Here is an 8,923-nt window from a genome sequence, read left to right as displayed (position 1 = left end):
TTCATACAAACTCTTCAAGATCCTGCCAAGTGCAAAATCTCCCGAGACTCAAACTTTTGACCTAATCCACAAACATTTGGCCATGTTAAAATGGTGATGAATTATACACCGCCGTCCATATATTTGTAAATACAAATAAAAAGTCACAGATGTTTGTGTGACACCATTCATCGTCTGTCTGGGTGAATGTGTGTGTGTAACGGGTATTAAACCTTAAAGGACCAAACAATTAAAATCAGAAGATTACTAAGAACGGTAAAGGAGGTAGTGGTGATGCTGAGTAACTCACAGAGACAAAAAGGTATGTTGCACAACGTTGTTCTGTATTGAATACACACACAAAAGAAATAACAACAAAATAAACACTAATTAAAAATATACCCCGGGTGCACCCTTTATATGACGTTGTAAATTTGGATGAATTCACAATTAAAACAAATAGATGAGAGTTCAAATGAATCAACAATTTCCAAATTGTTTTGTTACATGTAACCAAATAAAATTTTTCCAAATATATCAAGTTTCAAATCCAGGAAGATCAAAATAAAATAAATGAATTATTTACTTCCAACTGTCTTTTGGGTACTCACAAAATGTCCTCCTCTTGGAAAAAAAAGAGAAACAGTCTTAAGGATCAAATCCTCTTACTTGAGTGAAGGGAAATAGTAGAAAAAGCAAGTGTCCTTTTTCCCTAGAAATCAGTCCTTTCCTGTAGGTCCACTGAAACTGCACTTGGGAGGCTCGCCATCAACCGAGAATCGCAAGAATTCCAAAATCCAGCAACAAAAAAAACCTGGCCTGTTTTCACAGACCAGAGCAAATATTCAGTATTACAGTATGATAAAAAATATATACATAAAGAACAAAATAGCATCAAAACATATACAAAAAATATTGTCATAACAAATAACATTAATTTCAGTTACCTGTTCTTCTAATGTATTCTTTTTTTAATTCCTATCAGGTACACGTGACCACAGTGATGTCTGTGAGCTGTAGTAAATAATAAAACACCATGCGGTTTTATAACCTTGTGATAATGGATAATTCTTCCATTAAACAGAAAGATACAACTTTCTATCACTTCTTAAACATGAAACTAATAAAATATTATCACATTCAACATGTTGTCACTCAATATGTTTCTATTATTTTAGCAATAAGCTAATGATAAACTCACCGAGTCAAAATGCATCCATCGCGCTCAAATCAGCATATATCTACTCAATCCCTCGCCATCCTCGTGCAATAGACTTATATTTTTAACATTATATTGGTTTTAAAAGTTTTAACTAATGTATTTTCGCTATATTTACTTTATAATCACTCGGTTTTCCTTTCTGTCACGCTGTGTGTCTCTTCCGATGCTTTAGTAATATCCGCAACCACAAGGGGGCGGAGATGAGCATCCAGCGCTCTCATTTGCTGACTTAAGACTGCTGACAGCCTGACACCCAATCAGAGAATTATAACTCACATATACATGTTTTAACATTTTTTATACATTTTATTTTAATACTTATTTTAGCATCAACACTTTAACACTTTAATAATGATGATGAGGTGTATATTTATTTATTATTTTATCTGTTTTTATTTGTCTTATCTATTTTATCTATCTTATCTGTTTTATCTACTCCCATTCATTATTTTATGGGGGTTACACCTTCCCCTCTTGAAACAATGCAAGTCCCTTTGCATGCTCTGAGCGGTTGGGTAGTCACTATGTTTGCTGGAATGTCAGAAGTTATAGGAGAATCACCCAGATCTTCAACACTATTGAGAGAGTTAACAAGAGCAGTGCTTAATCCTTGGAACAGAGACTGAACAACATGAGACAGAGGATTTCCAAGCTGAAAGTAGGTAAGTCTCTCAGGTTTGTCTCTCTCCCTTGCAGAACGTCTTAGTGGAGGTATTTCTTGTTCTGATTGTTGTTCTTCTCTTTCACAAGAAACAGAGTTTTCTGAATCATTTGCCTCTTCAACTTTACTCTCTCTCTGAGTGGGTAAGTCTTTACTGTTATCAGTTTCAGGTTGGTCTTTTCCAGGTGTCTCAGTTGTTTCACAGACTTCCAGAACATCATCAGATGGGTTATCAACTGAAGAGTGTACAGGTGCATTATAAACTGGAGGATCATTGGCTGAAAGATCATCAGGTAAGTTGTCAACTGGAGGAGTTACAGGTATTTTATCATTTTGAGTTCCTTCCTTGCATTGAGTTCCATCTTTTCCGAGGTTTTGACCAGCTGATTCATCAGCTAAGGACACACTCTTCCCTTTTACTGGTTGGGGAACATCATACACTGTAGAGAACTGCAATGGTTCCACATTTTGATGGTTATCACCATACCACTCATAATCCTCATCTTCTGGACTAAGGAAAGAACAATCCTCTTCAGGTTGTTGGAAACCTGGATTCTGCCTTGTTCTAGGTCTTGACATTTTGGGTGGGGAGGGGTTTGAACTGTTTGACAATGGCAGGTAACCACAAGGAAGAAGAAGGTCCCTATGAAGGGTACGAAGGGGACTTTCACTGTTTTCAGGATGAACGGTGTAGACAGGTAAGTCGCCAGCCTTCTTTACCACCACATACACCTCAGATTCCCACTTGTCCGCTAACTTGTGCTTACCACGCAGTCTGACATTTCGCACCAGGACACGATCCCCGACCTCCAAAGAAGAATGAGTGACAGATTTGTCAAACCTGGTTTTGTTCTTTTCAGCAGTTTTCATCATACCTTGTGAAGCAAGCAAATAGCTTTCCTTCAAGTGTGATTTCAGCTGTTTCACATACTCTGAATGAGGAATGACATCTGATTTCCCATGATGAGGCAGACCAAAAGCAAGGTCAACAGGCAATCTTGGCTGTCTGCCAAACATCAATTCATAAGGAGTAAACCCAGTGACTTCATGCTTCGTACAATTGTACGCATGGACAAGTGGCTTGACAAAGTCTTTCCAATGGGCTTTATCTTTCTCCTCCAAAGTACCCAACATGCCCAGCAGGGTCCTATTGAAGCGTTCAACCGGGTTTCCCTGCGGGTGATAGGGAGTTGTTCGGCTTTTCTTTATGCCTGACACTTCACAGAGCTCTCTGATGACATGCGACTCAAAATCAGGGCCCTGGTCACTATGCAAGCGTTCAGGAAACCCATAGTGTGTGACAAAGTTCTCCCAAAGACACTTTGCTACTGTTTTAGCCTTCTGATTAGGTGTAGGATAAGCCACTGCATACTTGGTAAAAAAGTCCGTAATAACCAAGATATCTTTGGTATTACTCCTGTCAGGTTCCAATGAAAGGAAATCCATACACACCAGCTGTAATGGCCTAGTGGCATGAAAATTGACCAGAGGAGCTGCTTTTTGGGGTTGTGCCTTCCTAAGCACACAGCGACTACACTCCTTGACTTTTCGTTCCACATCTGCAGCCATTTTTGGCCAGTAGAAACGAGATCGAATCAGATCTACAGTCCTCTCAATCCCTAGGTGACCCATGTCATCATGTAAACTGCTCATCACCAAGGGTCTTAAATCCTCAGGGAGTACTAGTTGGTAAGTGAGTAAATTATTTTCCTGCCTTCTTCTATAGAGTATTCCATCTCGCAACTCAAGTCGATTCCACTCCTTTAGAAAAAGAGGAAAAGTTGGAATCTCTTTTCGCACTGTAGGAGAAGGTTTCTCCCCCAACTCCAAGTGGAAAATGACTTCTCGAAGGACTGAGTCTGCTCTCTGCTTTTCACCAATCTCATGTGGTAGGTAAGGCATAACAGGTAATCCATCTAAATTACAATCCTCTCCATACTCATCAGGTATAGCATCAGGACGGAGTGCAAGTGATCCCACCAGTGCAACCCCAGAAGCTGCGTCTTGATTGATAAGGTGCTTTTCGCAAATAGCATGAACTACATCATTTGGGGCACTAACAATGTCAGCAGCATCATGGTGATGGTGTTGTACAAATTGATGGATTCTTTCCTGCTCTTTACTGGACCAAGCAGTCTCAGGAATGGGTTCCTGGGGTCTCCTTGAGAGACTATCCGCATCTACATTCTGCTTGCCAGCTCTGTATTGCAATTTGAAAGAGAAGGTGGAAAGAGCTGACAGCCATCGATAACTTGTAGCATCCAATTTTGCTGTAGTGAGGATATAAGTCAAAGGGTTGCTATCTGTAATAACGGTAAAATGGTTACCGTATAAGTAGTCATTAAACTTTTCAGTCACTGCCCATTTTAGGGCAAGGAATTCAAGTTTGTGAGCAGGATATCTAGACTCACTGTGAGACAACCCTCTGCTTGCGAATGCTATTGCACGCATCTGCCCATCCTGTTCTTGATAAAGTGCTGCCCCTAGTCCCTTTGTACTTGCATCAGTGTGGAGAAAATAAGGCAGTTTGGGGTCAGCAAATCCCAGAATAGGTGCAGAAGTGAGTTTTTCTATAAGGGTTCGAAATGCTTCTTCACAAGAAGGCGTCCATCGATCACCAAAGGACTCTTTTGGGTTATGGTACTGGCTTCCTTTGTTACACTTCTTGGCACCCTTTCTTAGCGGAGGATATCCTGAGGTCAGATCATTAAGTGGCTTCACTATTTTAGAGTAGTCCTTGATGAAACGACGATAATATCCCCCAAAGCCTAAGAAAGACCTAAGTTCTTTTAGGTTTTTAGGTACAGGCCAGGTTTTTAAAGCTTGGACCTTCTCAGGGTCAGTCTCCACTCCATGCTCTGACACGATATGTCCCAAATAGCGGACTGAAGTCTGGAAAAACTTACATTTTTCCAAGGAGAGTTTCAGACCATATTCCTTTAGACGAAACAGGACATTTAATAGTCGAGTCTCATGTTCTTCCAATGTGTCTGAGAAAACTATTAAGTCGTCCAAGAAAACAAGTACCTCCTTCAGATTAATGTCCCCCATACATTTTTCCATTAATCTTTGGAATGTACTTGGGGCATTCGTCACACCCTGTGGCATGCGATTAAACTCCCAAAATCCCAGCGGACAGACAAAGGCGGTTTTGGGTTTGTCTGCCTCATCCACTTCTATCTGGTAGTACCCAGACTTTAAATCGAGGACAGAGAACCATTTAGATCCTGTCAGAGCCGAGAATGTTTCCTCAAGATTCGGCAATGCATAGGCATCTCTCACTGTTTGAATATTCAGCTTGCGATAATCTATACATAGACGTACATCCCCATTCTTCTTCCTCACCACCACAATTGGGGAAGAGAAAGGTGACTCTGATTCCCGGATGACTCCACTTGCAAGAAGATCTTGTAGATGCCTACGAACTGCCTCAATATCTTGTGGATGAATAGGTCGTGCCCTCTGTTTAAAGGGAGTTTCATCGTGCAATTTAATGCTATGCTTCACTTTCTGGGTGTGGCCAAAATCTAGGTCATGATGACTGAACACTTCAGGTATTTCTCTGAGTTTTTTAGAAATGCGCTCCTTCCATACCTGAGGTAAGGGGGAATCACCGAAGTTCAGAGTGAAATCACCCTCTCCATTACTATTGGAAGTTTTTGAAAGAGACTGTAAAGAATCCACAGCATGGAGCTCAGCGATCACACATCTGGGTGGGATAGTAATGTTATGATTTGTCTCATTGGTAAGCACAACTGGTATACTATTCATCTGGTTCTCAGGCTGATTAAGAAGACACCGCTTGACAAACACCCCTCCAGGTAGAGACGAATCAGGTGAGTGCTCCACAAGTATAGTCTGATCTATTCTGCATGGATTTGAAACTGAACCTCCCACCACTACAGTCTGACCAGCCATTAAAACTTTGGGTGCTCGACTCCTCAATCGTACATGGCCAAGAACACCACTTGTGTTTTGTCTCCATCTTATTTCAAGAGTTTTAAGTACCACTTTGTAACCATATGAACAAGGTTGAAATTTTGGGGGATCAGCACTTAAATACTTCTTATAGAGAACATCCAAGGTGTTTGTCCCAATAAGAACCATTGACTGTTTGTGAGCTTTTACATCAGGAACTACTAAGGCTACTGTAGGTATTTCAACGCTCACTCCTAGTAATTCTTCTGGAAAGGTAATTCCCATTTCTATGTAGCCTTCGTATGGAACAGATAGACCATTTGCGCCTTCTACTTCCAGGATATCATCAATGGACTTAATTGGGTATCCTGAGAGATGCTGTTCATAGAAGGACTTTGGAACTGTTGTCACTTGAGAGCCTGTATCCAATAAACAGCTGCATTTTTCATTGGCTATAGTAACTTCAGCAATGCTCATAGCACCTATTAACCCCTTTGGCAAGCTAGTGCTTTGCACTTTAGAAACCTGACTTTTTTCAAAAACATGATTAGTATTGGGACATTGTGATTCCAACTCAGCCCCTGTCTGTCCCACAACAAGGACTGATTCTAGTTTAAATCAGGGTTGGAGTTGGCGTTCTGAGAGTCCCATAGTAGCTGTTTTTCTCTTAAAAGTTTACGCTTGGCATTAACAAGTGTGGGGTTTGGCTCAGAAGTGCAAGAGGATGCAATATGACAATCCTCACCACAGGTAAAGCAGTACCATGGTCTAGGCCTGTCCTTTTGTCTTTGGCTAACTGAAGTCCTAGTAAACTGGTTAGCAGTATCTGACTTCTTTTTGTCCTGTTTATTTACTACTGCTTGCTGTGAAGCTTTCTTCTGGGTTTTATGCGCAGGAACAAGGCTAGCCAACTGACTTTGTAGTTTTGCTATCTGTCTCTTGATCTCCTTAGTTTCAGCTGCAAGTGATACCATGTTTGAAACTTCTCCTTGCTCCACCTCAGAAGAAACCCACGTCCTTTGCGAGTGCATTACTGCTCTTGGTTTAGAAGACCCAAGATGCTGCTTCATACGAGTGACTTTTGCGGTGTGTTTGTCTTCTTCAGTGCGTAACATAAGTAGAAGCTGCCCAAATGAAGGAGGATTATTACGCCTTCGCTCTAGCTGCAGGTCAGTAATTAGATCATTATCCCAGCAGCCTCTACAGAACTGCTTGAGAAGATGCCGATCTGCTTCTTCAGGTGAGACACCACCTCTTTTTATTGTCACTCTCAAAGCTGTCTGCAATCTGTACAAGTAAGTAGATGGCTTTTCACCAGCATCCTGCAGAGTATTCATGAACTTTGCAAGGAGTTCATCTCCATCCTCAACAACTCCAAAAGCAGAATCCAGCAACTGAAGGTAAGCTGATGATGGAGCTTCAGAGCTAAGATGTTTTATAACATCTGCTGCGGGTGGTAAAAGACTGTCTACTATTTTCCTGGATACGTTCAAATCAGATAAGGTGGAATCTTTCAGCATTAGCTCTACACTGGAGCGCCAAGTGTCGTAATCGACCTCACTTCCGGGTCTGGGACATTTTCCTGAAAATACCCTAAGCCTTTGCTGCATAAGTCCTTGAGTAGCCACTTCACCAGTTCTCACCACATGTTCAATTACGAGTTTTTGAACCTCAGGTGGATTTAACACCTCTGAAGAGGTTAAGAGGGGGGGCTTATTTGGTTTAGCAGAGGTATGCTGTGACAGTGAGTCATCTGGTTGACTAATTTTGACAGGGGCTGGGGTAAAACTCTCTTCAGGACATACCTGAGCTTGCGGTTCATCCAGATCCTCGTCATCAGCCTCTGTGTCAGCGGACGTTGGAGTAAGCTCAGCAGTCATTTGTGACAGCATCTGGCTCAAGACAATCTCAAAATCAGTCCCACTCAATTTTGCTACTTCTTTCAGTCCCTCCAGGTATGACTTTGTGACACTGGTTCCCTTATACTGTGTAAACACACTAGATAATGCTCTCACATGGTAAGTAACACTTGGGTCACTTGATAGCTGGTGAGTATAAGGTAGCTGTGGCTCTAGAGAATGCAAAGCTTGGCCACTGGTATATTCAAGTATAACACTTTGATAAAACTCAGAATCCTTGTCACTAATAAAAACTGTTTTGGCAAAAGAACCATATTGTTTTAGGAAATCAAACAGCTCATCATCACTTTTGTCTTGTGTTAATCCGCTAATGATCACTGAGTTCGGAATTTTAATCCCTTCTGCCTCTATTATATCCATTGTCAATTGTTACTGGTCAACGTAGGCAAAAATAATGGCTTAGAATGTAATTAATACTCAGCAACAGCGCCACCTCCTGGCTGGCTCGCCACTTTGTAACGGGTATTAAACCTTAAAGGACCAAACAATTAAAATCAGAAGATTACTAAGAACGGTAAAGGAGGTAGTGGTGATGCTGAGTAACTCACAGAGACAAAAAGGTATGTTGCACAACGTTGTTCTGTATTGAATACACACACAAAAGAAATAACAATAAAATAAACACTAATTAAAAATATACCCCGGGTGCACCCTTTATATGACGTTGTAAATTTGGATGAATTCACAATTAAAACAAATAGATGAGAGTTCAAATGAATCAACAATTTCCAAATTGTTTTGTTACATGTAACCAAATAAAATTTTTCCAAATATATCAAGTTTCAAATCCAGGAAGATCAAAATAAAATAAATGAATTATTTACTTCCAACTGTCTTTTGGGTACTCACAAAATGTCCTCCTCTTGGAAAAAAAAGAGAAACAGTCTTAAGGATCAAATCCTCTTACTTGAGTGAAGGGAAATAGTAGAAAAAGCAAGTGTCCTTTTTCCCTAGAAATCAGTCCTTTCCTGTAGGTCCACTGAAACTGCACTTGGGAGGCTCGCCATCAACCGAGAATCGCAAGAATTCCAAAATCCAGCAACAAAAAAAACCTGGCCTGTTTTCACAGACCAGAGCAAATATTCAGTATTACAGTATGATAAAAAATATATACATAAAGAACAAAATAGCATCAAAACATATACAAAAAATATTGTCATAACAAATAACATTAATTTCAGTTACCTGTTCTTCTAATGTATTCTTTTTTTAATTCCTATCAGG

The 8,923-nt window shown here is 40.4% G+C and overlaps 1 protein-coding gene across 2 annotated transcripts in view; it reads right to left on the bottom strand.

Moving 5' to 3' along the window:
• The window catches only part of slc25a21 (solute carrier family 25 member 21), a 203,162-nt gene that overhangs the window by 71,285 nt on the left and 122,954 nt on the right, over positions 1-8,923 (bottom strand).

The sequence above is a fragment of the Danio rerio genome, chromosome 17, assembly GCF_049306965.1.
Source record: "Danio rerio strain Tuebingen ecotype United States chromosome 17, GRCz12tu, whole genome shotgun sequence".
Taxonomy (NCBI): domain Eukaryota; kingdom Metazoa; phylum Chordata; class Actinopteri; order Cypriniformes; family Danionidae; genus Danio; species Danio rerio.
This window is presented reverse-complemented; position numbering and strand designations above follow the sequence as displayed.